Here is a 12,540-nt window from a genome sequence, read left to right as displayed (position 1 = left end):
AATACCTCACAGAGTTGTAAGGAATAAATAAAATAATGTTTATAAAACATTTAGCAAGGTAATTGGCACACTATAAGGCTATAATAAATGTGACTTATTAATTTTGTTATTATTATTATTTTGCAATCATGTTGGGGTGGCATATTATATACTCTTGAAAAACAATTCTACAATCTCATCCCATAGGCCATTTCAGTGTCATCACCCCAGCAGAGCTGAGTACTCTTTCTCTTAATTTCAAGAGCTTTCATCTCTCCTCTCTTATTATACATACATACTCACACACAAACACACACGCAAGTACATACACATAATTCCACTCTAAACTTCCCCTTCTATACTTTATTTCTTTCTATATTTTATTTTCTCCATGAGAATGACTGCTAGAAAGTAAAATTGAAGGTAACTTATTTCCTGGGAGATGGTCACAGTAACCTATTCAAAGGGCTAAAATAGTCACAGAGAAGATTAGAGAAAAAGAGAGGGAGAGAGAGAGATTTTGTAAAACCCAGAGGTTTTTTAAAAATGATACCGAGAGCAAAAAATGGAGATCACTTTTCATAAGGAAGAGATTGTGACCAAATGCTTCAGTGATCACATGGCCAATATTTCTCCATTATCCCGTTTCCAACAATATATAAAATCTAATTTTTACATAAGCTTCCTTTGCTGATCTTTTAGAAAACCTCTTTATTACTCCATGGAAACTTCTGTTTCAGTCCTTTGGTAATTTTTCAGGTCAGGGCAAGTACATTACAGCAGGGTCAAAGAGTGGGTTGTTATCACCAATCATCTACTGTTTTTCCTGTGGCAACCTCTACATCCTCTATGAAGTACTGCACTTCCTTGAAATTGACCTTGAGAGCTGTGCACTCTAGTGGAAAGAACTATAGAATACCAGAGAAGAAACCTGGGTTCTCATTTCACCTCTTCTGTTAACTAACCATAGGGCCTATGACTGTAGGTGAGGCTGTCCTCCTCTGAGCTTCACCTCTTTTGTTTTTCTCAGTGTCAATGGTTAATATATGCCCTGCTGAGCTCATAGCATCTTTGGGAGGCTCAACTGAGATGTCAGTAAAGCATCTTGAAACACATTCAGTGCTATGCTAATATAGGTACTTGTGGTCAACAAGGGTCAGATTCTTCCTTTTGTTTTAACTCCTGTGATCTGCAAGGATTTGGCCAAATTTCTAAGTCTCTGTTTATTCACTATTAAATTGCCAGCCATCGCAATGCCCAGAGAGAACTGTAAGCAGTTGGCTGAATTTTCCCAAACCGCCTGTTATTCTTCACTGTGTATAACTGACACCATGCTGGGACTGAATAGCTGCTGGCATGAGAATAGGTTGGAAGTGGTGCTGTGTGCCGGCAGGCAGAGATTGTGGTCACAACTGTGAGACATTAGTAGCTAGATGCTTTCAGGATTTCTTAGAGAGAGAAAGTAAAAAATAGAAACTGTTTTATAAATAGAATTTTAACTGTGCAACTGTAAAGCTACTATGTTTTAGCCTCTTTCATTTATTATAATTCTTACTCTGTGTTGAGCACAATGCTAAATTCTTTATAAGCAATATCTCATTCCATCTTCACTTCAATCCTACCAGGGTAGTATTAAATACATGAACAAATTGAAGTGCTGAGAGAGGTTAAGTAGCTTTCTCATGTTCAAACAGCTTAGAACTGGCAGAGCTTTCCTTCAAAGTCGTGTTAAGAAGTGAATGAAGGCAGGCGCAAATTATAGGCCAGAGTTAAGTAAATATACAGAGAGGTAAGTAAACTCCTCAAAGTCAAATGCTTAGTCAGTAGTATAACCTTCCCATACTTGTTATCTGTATAGTTTATCACCATTTCTATCTACTCATTGATCTCCAAGAAGCTATTCCTTGAATATGTACTCAGTGCAGGGGACTTGCTGAAAGAGGTGGGAATGAACATAGACCAGGGTCTAGTTGAGACACAAAGTTAAGTTTGACTGTCCAAGGCAGTGAGCATCTACTGAAGAAGTAGATAAGCTGGTGGCCCAGAACATCACTGTTCCCTTGCACATGCCCAAAGCAAATCATTATGTGTCAAAGGACCTGAACATATAAGCTTATGTGTGACCTGTGGTGGCGCAGTAGATAAAGCGTAGACCTGGAACTCTGGTGTTGCCGGTTTGAAACCCTGGGTTTGCCAGGTCAAGGCATATATGGAAGTTGATGCTTTCTGCTCCTCCCCCCTTCTCTCTTTCTCCTCTCTCTCTAAAAATGAATAAATAAAATCTAAAAAAGAAAACATTAGGCTTAATATACTTATTATCAACTTTCTGTATAAAAAGCTTGTTCAGTTTCTACTAGCCATGTATAAGAATGCAAAATAGGACATATTTTTGTCAGCATTAAGTCTTCCATTTTTTAAAAATTGTTTATTTGATGCAGAAGATTTATATCTAACTTGCTTCACTTTTATATATTTTATTACTAGGCAAGGATGACTAGTTTTCACATATTTATCAGCCATTTTGAGTTCTTCCTTTAGAAATTGTATCTTTTGCCCATTTAACCATTAGTGTTTTAGTATTTTTATTAACAAATACTAAAGTATAAAGTGTAAACTCTTTTTATATGAAGACTATCAACCTCTGACATATAAGTGTTGATTGCTTTTTTAAGCTGTCTGATTCCCGGCAAGTGTTTTAAAATTGAGAGGATTTCCACTCAGGGCTTAGGTTGCTATAAATAGCTTTTTAAATTTTCCCACATTCCTTGTTGTTCAAACATTTTGTTTGCCTTTATTTAATTGGTATTTTGGTTTTTACCTCTCAAAGAAAAGCAAGTATTTCAGTTTGGAGCGGACGTAAAGTGAATATTATCTTTCTCTTAATCATAGAGACTCAGTAAACGGGCAAGTAATGTAATTGAAGCCCATCAAGTAGCAAGCAAACAGCACAGGCCTACTGTCTTCCTAGTAGTATGTGGTACATAATATATGCTAAGAAAAACTGTTGTAAAATTAAGGTAGGTGTGAATCTTCCTTAAGAATCATATATTATCAGTTATAGCCTCATGTCTTATAACCTGAGTTAAGAGGCAAACTACCTTCTTTCTCTCAAATAAATCCTTCCCAATATTAAAAAATATATATCTGATTATATCAGGAACAAGATATCTAATCTATAGTTATTCTTAGGTCTTTAGCACTAATAATCTTCCTTTCAACAAGGGGATCCCAAGGTGCCTCAGGTTTCTTGTGAATGTTATGGAGAGATCTGCAACATGGTTATTAAAATCCCAGACTCTGATGACAGAAAGACCTTGAGTTCAATTCCAATATCTGCAGCTTAACTAGCTATTTAACTATTGGCAAATTATTTGATTTCCTTATGCCTTTGCTTCTATCTCTGTAAAATAAAGATGATAGTAGGTCTTCTCTCACAGGGAAGAAGTGGTTGTGAGGATTAAGTGAGATAATGTATGCAAAACTTCAGAGGCAGAATACGTAAGCACACATTGAATGGTAGCTGCAATTATATCAACCATAATGCATGAGTTGGGGACAAGAGGCAAGGATGGAAGAAGTTTTAGGGACTGTATTATAAAGACCATTGATACTGATTCTAGATATATAGACAAATTCAAACTCTGTCATCAACTCATTCTTTGACTTTGGAGGTGTTCTTTACTTTCTGTGGATCTATTTCTTTGACAGTAAAGTGCCTTCTTATTGTCTGCTCTCTTGGGCTGGGATATTAGAATGCTCTATCATTTTTACAGCAATGGCACCAACATCCAAATCTTCCTTGTGCATAGGAAATAACTTCCTGAGGTTAAATATAAAGTGGCCTATTGGACTCCAGGAAGAGTAAGGATTAGGACCAATGATGTGCAAATTACAAAGAAGTAAACATATTCAGCCCAATAGAAGAGCTTCACATAGTTGAGTGATTCCACACATGCAGTCAAAAGTGGCATTGCCTGGATCAGAATCTTGACTCTGATACTTACTAGCTGTCTGACTTCAAGTATTTTAGCCTTTTCAACACTCAGCTTCCTCACCTGTAACATAATAGCAGTACCTACATAATAGGGTTGTTATAAAGATGAAATAATTTAATATTTTTGATTTGCTTTAGATTAGTATCTGACACATATGAAGCACAATTATAGGTATTTGTTAAATAGTCAAGTAGATAAAATTGAGAGCTCACTAAACTAAACATTAGAGAAAATGTTTTGATGGGTAGCAAGTTTCCTGTCACTCCCAGGATGTTGGTAGAGGCTGGTGGTATTAAGTATATTTAGGAACCAAGAGAGGACTAAACAAGATGGACATTTTAGCATCAGTTCTTGATCAGAAGTTCTATGACTTGCCTCCCAAGGTCACCCACATAGTCAGTAGTAAGGAAGACCTATGATAAACCCAGATTAAGCCAGAATTTAGAGTTTTCTTTCCTCTGTGCCACTTTCATTTAGGCTTTTTTTTCCTGGTATGCCACTTTAAAATTGATCCATGAAATTCAATGGTATGAACGGCAGGCTCAAGTGGCCAACCTTCCCAGAACTCATAAAACAGCTATTACTTGGAAAGCCAGTTTTATTTTCTGCCCCCTTATCAGATCCAGACAACTTTGTGTGCTGGATGTTGCCTGCCTATTTACAATCTTCTCATTTTTAAGGTTCCTATTGCTATTAAATGAGAGGAATTAGCATCTTATAAAACTGATGCCATCAACTTGTCTTTTCTATCTGACCTGGCTGTACCTGCATCTGTTATTTGGCTTTAGCCTCTTATTTGGGCAGAAAATAGCATCCTTTCTCCACCACCCAACACTCACTAAAGACCAGAAGAATTTGCCTACATGTGAGGTTCCTCAGTGATGAACTGAGACAGACAGTGCTGGCATTACTCTAAGCTCAGCAGAGCAGAGTGATGCTTTAATAGACTATGTGGACAAAGGATAACTGGGTCGGAGGTAATTTTTCACTTGAAGAACCTGGCTAGACTGCAGCCCACACAAATGTGGCTTCTTGAATGGTTGGAGATGGAGTGTTAATATACTCACCCCTGAACTGGGCTGTCCAAACCAGGAAGGCAAGGCAAGGTGTGAGCACATAGGTGAATGAATTTCCCAAAAGTAGTTAGGCCCATGGCATGCCCTGTGGTTAAGAAGGGGTCCTGTGAAGCACATAATTCCTAGGGTCTTTACTGACAGGCCATACATAGTCTCTGCTGACCTGGAGACTCCAGTTAGGCATCCTTCATTTTAGAAAAGGGCTGGACCCCTGAAAGTTCTTAACCACTCCAGGAAAAGTGGGCATAGCAAAATGTTTCCAAGATGACATTAGAGTACTGGAAGCTGGAGGTTTGCATGCAATAGAAGACTCAACCTAGGTCCAGAGAGAATGCCACTATGCAGCTTCAAATGTCAGTATGGCCTGGAATCATAGAGACCTGAGTTTGTGTCTATGCTTCACCAAATTCCATTAGATGAGTTACTTAACTGCTCCAAGACTCAATTTCCTCTTCTCTAAAACGGAGATGATAATAAAAGTCTTTGGCTTATTGGGCTGTTGTGGGAATTACACAATCTAGAATGTAAGTAAGGCACTTAACACTCTTGACAAAAACTAACCTAGTAAATATGAACTCTTATCATCGACATTACCATTATGGATCAATTACAGGAAGCAGATAAATATAACTATTTAAGAAAATGCATATATATTTTAATATATTTTTAATGAATACTACATTTCACATATAACCATTATTAAAAGAGAAAAAATAAAAGTTTTTGTGACAGAGTGATTAAGAATACACTACACCCTCAGTTCTATGACCTATTCCTGTGAATGTCAGGGTAAATCATTTAGCCACTGGAGGCTCATAGGACCAACCTTAAAGGATAATGTAAGAATTAAATGAGGAAACCTCCCGTAAAGTGCTTAGTGCAGTGCCCTGTGCAGAATGAACTAAGATTTATTTCTGATTATTATCATTATGGATGGTTTCCTCTCTGCAGCTCTCAGCCCTGTTGTGTTCCATGTGATTCTACCTGCCTTTACCCATTAATTTAAGCTGTACTATAGGTAAGTCCAGAGTGTCACCAGTGGTCTCCTGAGGATAGTGGGTGGATTGACACTAGCAGGCCCTAGGGAATAATCCAGTAATAGTGAAAAAAAGGTAAAACATTGTCTGGAGCCCAATCTATTAACAAAAGACACTGGTTTTAAAAGGTAATTGTTTTCCACTGGCCCTGCAGCTAAGTGGGTATAGCCCCTTCCTTCTAGCTTCCCACCCCACCAATCTGAGTTACATGTACTGCTGACTGATGCATTTGCCACTTTCTTGAAATATTTTCAAAAAGCTATCTGGAGCAGGAAGCCTCACAGCTGCAGAATACTCCATGAGAAAGATGAAGCGGTGATTTCTATGACAACGCTTTGGCACTTAAAGTGCTTGCGTAAGCACTAAAGCAAGAGCTGGGATTGAGTCAGACCCGTGCTGGAAAGTGATGAGAAGAGAGGGCTGGGGGGATCAAGATTGCTTTCACTTTGCCCTTTTGGGTAGTAGCTTTAAGGGACAGTCCTGGGGGAATGTTTGGGGCATAGTTTAGCCTGATACCTTATAGAGAGTTTGAACTCTCCCCTGGAAGCCCCAGAACCACTCACCTACCCTCACCCTATACTCCTGCCTTTGCAACTAGGTTCAGCTTCTCCCAACACTGATTTATCCTGCCATTCCCCTGATGCCCAAAACCTTTGCTGCTTTTCCCCACGATCAGTAGATCAAATCTGAATCATGGTATTTGCGGCTTTCCATACCTTCTTCTTTCTTGAAGCCCTGATTGCTTCCCTCACCCTACATTATGCACCTTCTGTTTCAAAAAAATTGTTCATCCTCATCTTACCTCTATTCCTGTCACCCTGAGGGGGTTTCTACTTCCCTTTCTGTCCTATACCAGTCTCCTTGCTCAGAGTTACTGAAACCCCCACCCTTGTATTCAGGACTTACCTTTACTTGAAGACCCAACTTAAGCCTTACTTTCTTCAAGAAATTTTCTCTGACTACCCAAACTCAATGGATTTCCACCTATGAACTCCAATTGCAATATCGCTCTGACTTGTCATGCATTTAATACTTAAACACAGGCTGCATTTTCAGTTCTCTTTTACTACTGTGTATATGTCGCTATCGAACTAGACAGTAAGCTCCTCCCTGAATGGGGATTTAAAAAGGTTTCTGGTTTTCCCACAGCAATTTTTCATAATTAGGAATTAATCTGACAATATGTGCAAAGGGTTCACCTAGTGCCTGGTATATAGTGAATGCTAAATAGATGTGTGGTGTTATTGAAATAGCCCTCAAATAGTTCCTGATGGATGCATTTGTACCTCAGTCACCATTTCCACTCAATATATCTTGAGCTGCATATGGCACCTCTCATTTAGCCTTTGGCTGAGAGCCTTCACAATCTATTAGGTTGACAAAACTCAGTAAGTGACCACTGGATTTCTCACCTTCTGCTGCTGCCCACTTATCATTTGAGCTCTGAGGACCAGTTATATAATTTTCTGGTCCCAGTAAAAAATAAAAATGTGTGGTCTCTAGTTAAAAAATTAAGAATTTCTAGACAGTCAGAGCAGAACCTTAAACTACACATGGGTTCTTCTGAGTGTGGGGTACTGTAGACTGTACAGTTTGCACATCCATGAAGCCAGCCCTGCTAACAGCTCCCATTCACCTGCGCTAATCCTCAAGTCCTTGGAACAAAAGACAAGGGAAATCCACATGTATCAAATAAATATCAAAGGGTTCTATAATAGATTAATATATTAAGAGCCAGTTCTATAAAAGTAAATCCAATGAACATCAAATCACTGAATGGCCAAGTATCCAAACAACCAATTTGTCATATTTGTAGTAGTTTTATCTTGTCATCTATTTGCTCTTGCTCAGGCCGTATGCAAGATGCTGACTGTGCCTGTGCCAATGCTCCTAAGCTTCTCATTCCCCAGATCTCATCAAATTGTACTATAAAAGAATGAGTACAACTATTTTTTGTCTTTTTTGTTCCCATGTTCAGATTTCTTTTGAATCAGCCATGTATTCTTTGGGACTCAAGTGAACAACCACTTTATCACCCCATACCACATGTACAGGAAAACCAGGTAGTAGAAATCAATGAAAATTAAAGAATTAAAAGGTGAAAGTAAGAGGATACTTATGTACTTACTATTAAGATTTCCCAGTCTCAATAATCTCTTGCATTTGTTAAACATTGTCAACTTTTCCTTAGCACTTCCATCTACATTATCCAATATGGTTATCTACTATCTTATGTTGTGTTTCTACTTGTCCTTCCTTCTTTTTGTTTCTTTCCTTGCCTTTTTTGGCGTTGATTTTCTTTTTTATAATTTTATCTCTCCTGTCTACTATTTTGGAAGATAAGCACTGTTTATGTTCATTTAGTTGTTACCTAAAAATTAGAGCATGTGTATTTAACTTGTTACATAGTTTTTAATCATACTTTTACCTTGCTCATAGATAATATCAGGACCTTAGAACAGTTTAACTTCATTTCTTTAAACATAGTATATTCTCTATCTGGTATGTCCAATATGTGTACTCTTTGTAGATCTATTTTTATTGTTTGCCTTTTCTGCAGGTTCCTGGACACAGTACTTATTTTTTGTGTGTCTAGTTATCTTTAAATGCTAGAATTTGCACTTGAAAAATTATTTGTAGGAATGATTTGAGGCCCAGAATAAAGTTATCTTTCTTCACAGAGACAACCTTTTTGCTTTGACCAGGATCTTGGGACACTACTACTCTGGGACCATTATAAGACTTGATTTTTCATGGGCAATATAAAATTAGGCCAGAAGTCTACAAGATTCATGTGTAATTCACCATTGTCCTCTAATTATAATCACTTGGAGCCCTAGATCTCTTTGGGTAGAGTTTCCTACCAGATTTCTCACCTTTTCTTGAATATGGTTTTTGATTTCTGTTCTCTTTGACTGACAAAGTTTTCAATAAGAAAGTTACAATGTTCTGGCATTGGAAAATGACCTTAGGGCAAAAAATGCTACCTTCATTCTCACTCAAATCTCTAGGTTCCTATTATCATTTCCATTTTTGCCTATAATACTCACTACCTTGCTAATTCATCATTGATTTTTTTTAAAAAAACATATCTGTCCTTACATTTCTATTGGTTTCAACAACTGTAAGAAACCAAAGTATATTGCATATGATTTTGTCATCATGCTTAACAATAGGCAGGTGGAATGGGAAGCTTAAACTATATAGTTATTATGAATGAGGAAACTTCTTGAACTTATTTGCTCAGAGCCACACAGTGAATTAGTGATGAAGCTTGAAGAAGAAGCTAGGCTTCCATCATGTATCATTTCCACTATACTGTGTCACCATCACATTATAAATGACGGACTATTATTTCCCAAAGTGCTACTCCTTGCCAAATGTTGGCAGAATGGCTCTCACTTGTGGTTTCTATTCTATCTACCTTTTCTTAATGGCTGCTAATGGCAGTATTCCCCAAAAGGAAGATGTGCTTTATTCCTTTTATTCTTGACCACCTTGCTTTGTGTAGGAACCTCTAGAAGAAGGATTGCAAAATTTTTCAAAGCAGTGTTGTTAAGTTTCCTGGCCCTTTCTGTTCCAGTACCCTGGCAACACTATGGATGTTGCCTTAGAAATATGGATATAAGTGTGGAAGTGGGGTTTGATATCACTGGCAAATATGTAGGTACCTCTTGGTTACTGTGGCAGCCTGACAACCACTGCCTATGAATAAGGCCTTTTCTCCCCACATCTACTATTGTCTCTTACCCTGCAGTAGCAGTCCCTTAGGTGCAGCTTTGGAAAACCTACATACCAAAGTCCTGGCATGCTTTTACACATGTGTGTTAATTATCCCATCGGTGTTGTCATCTGTGACTAACAGAAGTTGATCTTGTAATGTGTTTAAGCAGGTTAGTGGGGGAAAACTCCAAGAAAATCTGCCATTTTTGGAATTTCCCACCTAAGCTGAATCATTAAGATTGTGCCATTTTGGGGGGCTGGCATAAGAAACTCAGAAATGTCTGGGAGATGGAGAATTCAGGCTATGACATATGACATGAAAACTTCACTTAGCAAGGCCAGTGGACAGATGCCCCAGCCACACACCTCTCCATCTCTCCTTTCCTCAACAAAATTGACTTCTGTCTTAGAATTTAGGCACAATTAGTTCATATTCCCTAGGATCCTGATCAGATGCTATAGGTAAAATCAAGCACAAGTGTTTAGAAAGAAGCCAACAAGGGCAAGCATGAAAAAAGGGTCCAAGATGTATATAAAATTACCTTGAATATTATTTGAAAGCATTAAGGTGGTTTGACAATAGTGAAAAGAAGAACCATACTGTTAATACTTTTTTCAATATGTTATGGTAGATAGTGCCAGGTTGTGAAGATTATGTCATATTTTCAACAGTTATATTTTCTGGCATTTTGAGCACAGTATTTCTGTTGATATTTGAGAAGAATTGTGCATAAGCAAACATATAGATAATGTTTTAAATTTAAGTAAGAGCCTGACCAGTCAGTGTCACAGTGGATAGAGTATCGGACTGGGATGCAGAGGACTCAGGTTCAAGACCCCGAGGTCACCAGCTTAAGCGCAGGCTCATCTAGCTTGAGCAGAAACCTCACCAGCTTGGACCCAAGGTCACTGGCTTGAGCAAGGGGTTACTCAGTCTGCTGAAGGCCCGCGGTCAAGGCACAGATGAGAAAGCAATCAATGAACAACTAAGGTGCCACAACGAAAAACTGATGATTGATGCTTCTCGTCTCTCTCTGTTCCTGTCTGTCTGTCCCTATCTATCCCTCTCTCTGACTCTCTCTCTGTCCCTGTTTAAAAAAAATTAAGTAAGAAAATTTACTAATTCAATTCAATCAGTAGTGAGAGCAGAGAACAGACCTCAGAAAGCTCTAAGAAGCCCCAGCATTGTTGGCCAAATTACCACCACACTGCAGGAGGAACCATAGCTGCCTCAGCCAGCCCCAGTCACCATGACTGTGCCCAGGAACAGCGAGGCTGAAACCCAAGCCTTGCACATCACGCACCATAAGCAGTGGCGTAGTGAGTGCCTCTCCTCCACCAGCATTGCAGGAAAGGTTTGGGGAACACTAAAATGGTTCAGTGTAAGAAACAAATATGGTTTCATGAACAAGATTGGCACCAAGGAAGATATTTTTGTACATCAGTCTGCCATAAAGAAGAATAATCCCAGGAAGTACTTTCACAGTGTAGGAGACAGAGCGACTGTTTGGTGTTGGTGAAGCAGAAAAGGGTGCAAAGGAAACAAAAGGTATAGGCCCTGGTGGAGTTCCAGTGAAAGGCTATAAATATGCAGCAAACTGTAACCATTATAGGCACTGACCATGCCACAGGTGTCCTTCACGCAATAACCAGAATTACCAGAATAGTGACAGTGGAGATAAGAATGAGGGATAGAGAGTGCTCCTGAAGGCCACACCCAATAGTGCTGGCCTTACCACAGGAGACAGTTCCCACCTTACTACATGCAAAGACTTTATCAGCCTGAGGACAGTATTCCAACCCTCTTATGCAGGGAAAAGTTATGGAGAGTGCTTGCTGACAACCAGGGTGCAAGAGAACAAGGTAGACCAATGAGACAGAACACGTTTTGGGACTATAGACCATGATATTGCAAGGGTTCTCCTCACCAGGGAGAGGCTAGAAAGGATGGCAACGAATAATATAAGGAACATCAGAGAATTGAGACTCAAGATCAGCAGGCATATCAACGTCAATATTGCCACAGACACCCAGAAAATAATAAACCACAAAGTAGAAAGAGACAAAAGCAGTATATCTACCAGCTGAGACTTTGTCCATACCTGAGGCTGAGCAGGGTAGGGCTGAGTAAATGCTGGCTTACCATCTCTACCATCATCTGGTTTAGTCATCATCCAACAACAAAAAAATGAATATGAAATTCCAGCAATAAGAAATGAACATTGGAGCTTGAAGACCTTAAGTGCTTGCTTTTGCCCATTGACCAGATAACTAGAACTATTTGTATCATCTATGCAACATGGGTTTTTTATTATTTCTACCTAAAGTCATCTCTTTTTGGTAACAACAAAAGTGGATTTTCTTTTGTTTGTTTGTTTGTGTGTTTGTTTGTTTTTTTAAGCCTGATTTTTTTCAATACACCTTTAAAGATTTTTTAATTGTTTTCTATCTAGTCACATTGAGATTTTTAAGAACTTTGTTTTTAATTTGTAATAAAACTTTAGCCTGACCAGGTGGTGGCACAGTGGATAAAGCATCGAACTGGGATGCAGAGGACCCCGAGGTTGCCAGCTTGAGCTCAGGCTCATCTGGTTTGAGCAAAAAGCCCACCAGCTTGAACCCAAGGTCACTGGCTCCAGCAAGGAGTTACTTGGTCTGCTGAAGGCCCGCGGTCTTCACACATATGAGAAAGCAATCAATGAACAGCTAAGGTGTTGCAATGCACAATGA

At 38.8% G+C, this 12,540-nt stretch overlaps 1 protein-coding gene and 1 pseudogene across 2 annotated transcripts in view; both read left to right on the top strand.

The window, feature by feature from the left end:
- PAK3 (p21 (RAC1) activated kinase 3) overlaps window positions 1-12,540 on the top strand; it is a 284,659-nt gene that overhangs the window by 107,540 nt on the left and 164,579 nt on the right. The gene's annotated exons all lie outside the window — the stretch shown is intronic.
- Window positions 11,061-11,941, top strand: LOC136317633 (Y-box-binding protein 1 pseudogene; annotated as a pseudogene).

Source organism: Saccopteryx bilineata, chromosome X (assembly GCF_036850765.1).
Source record: "Saccopteryx bilineata isolate mSacBil1 chromosome X, mSacBil1_pri_phased_curated, whole genome shotgun sequence".
In the NCBI taxonomy this organism is placed as follows: Eukaryota; Metazoa; Chordata; class Mammalia; order Chiroptera; family Emballonuridae; genus Saccopteryx; species Saccopteryx bilineata.
Note: the sequence above shows the minus strand (reverse complement) of the source record. Positions and strands in the feature narration are given on the sequence as shown.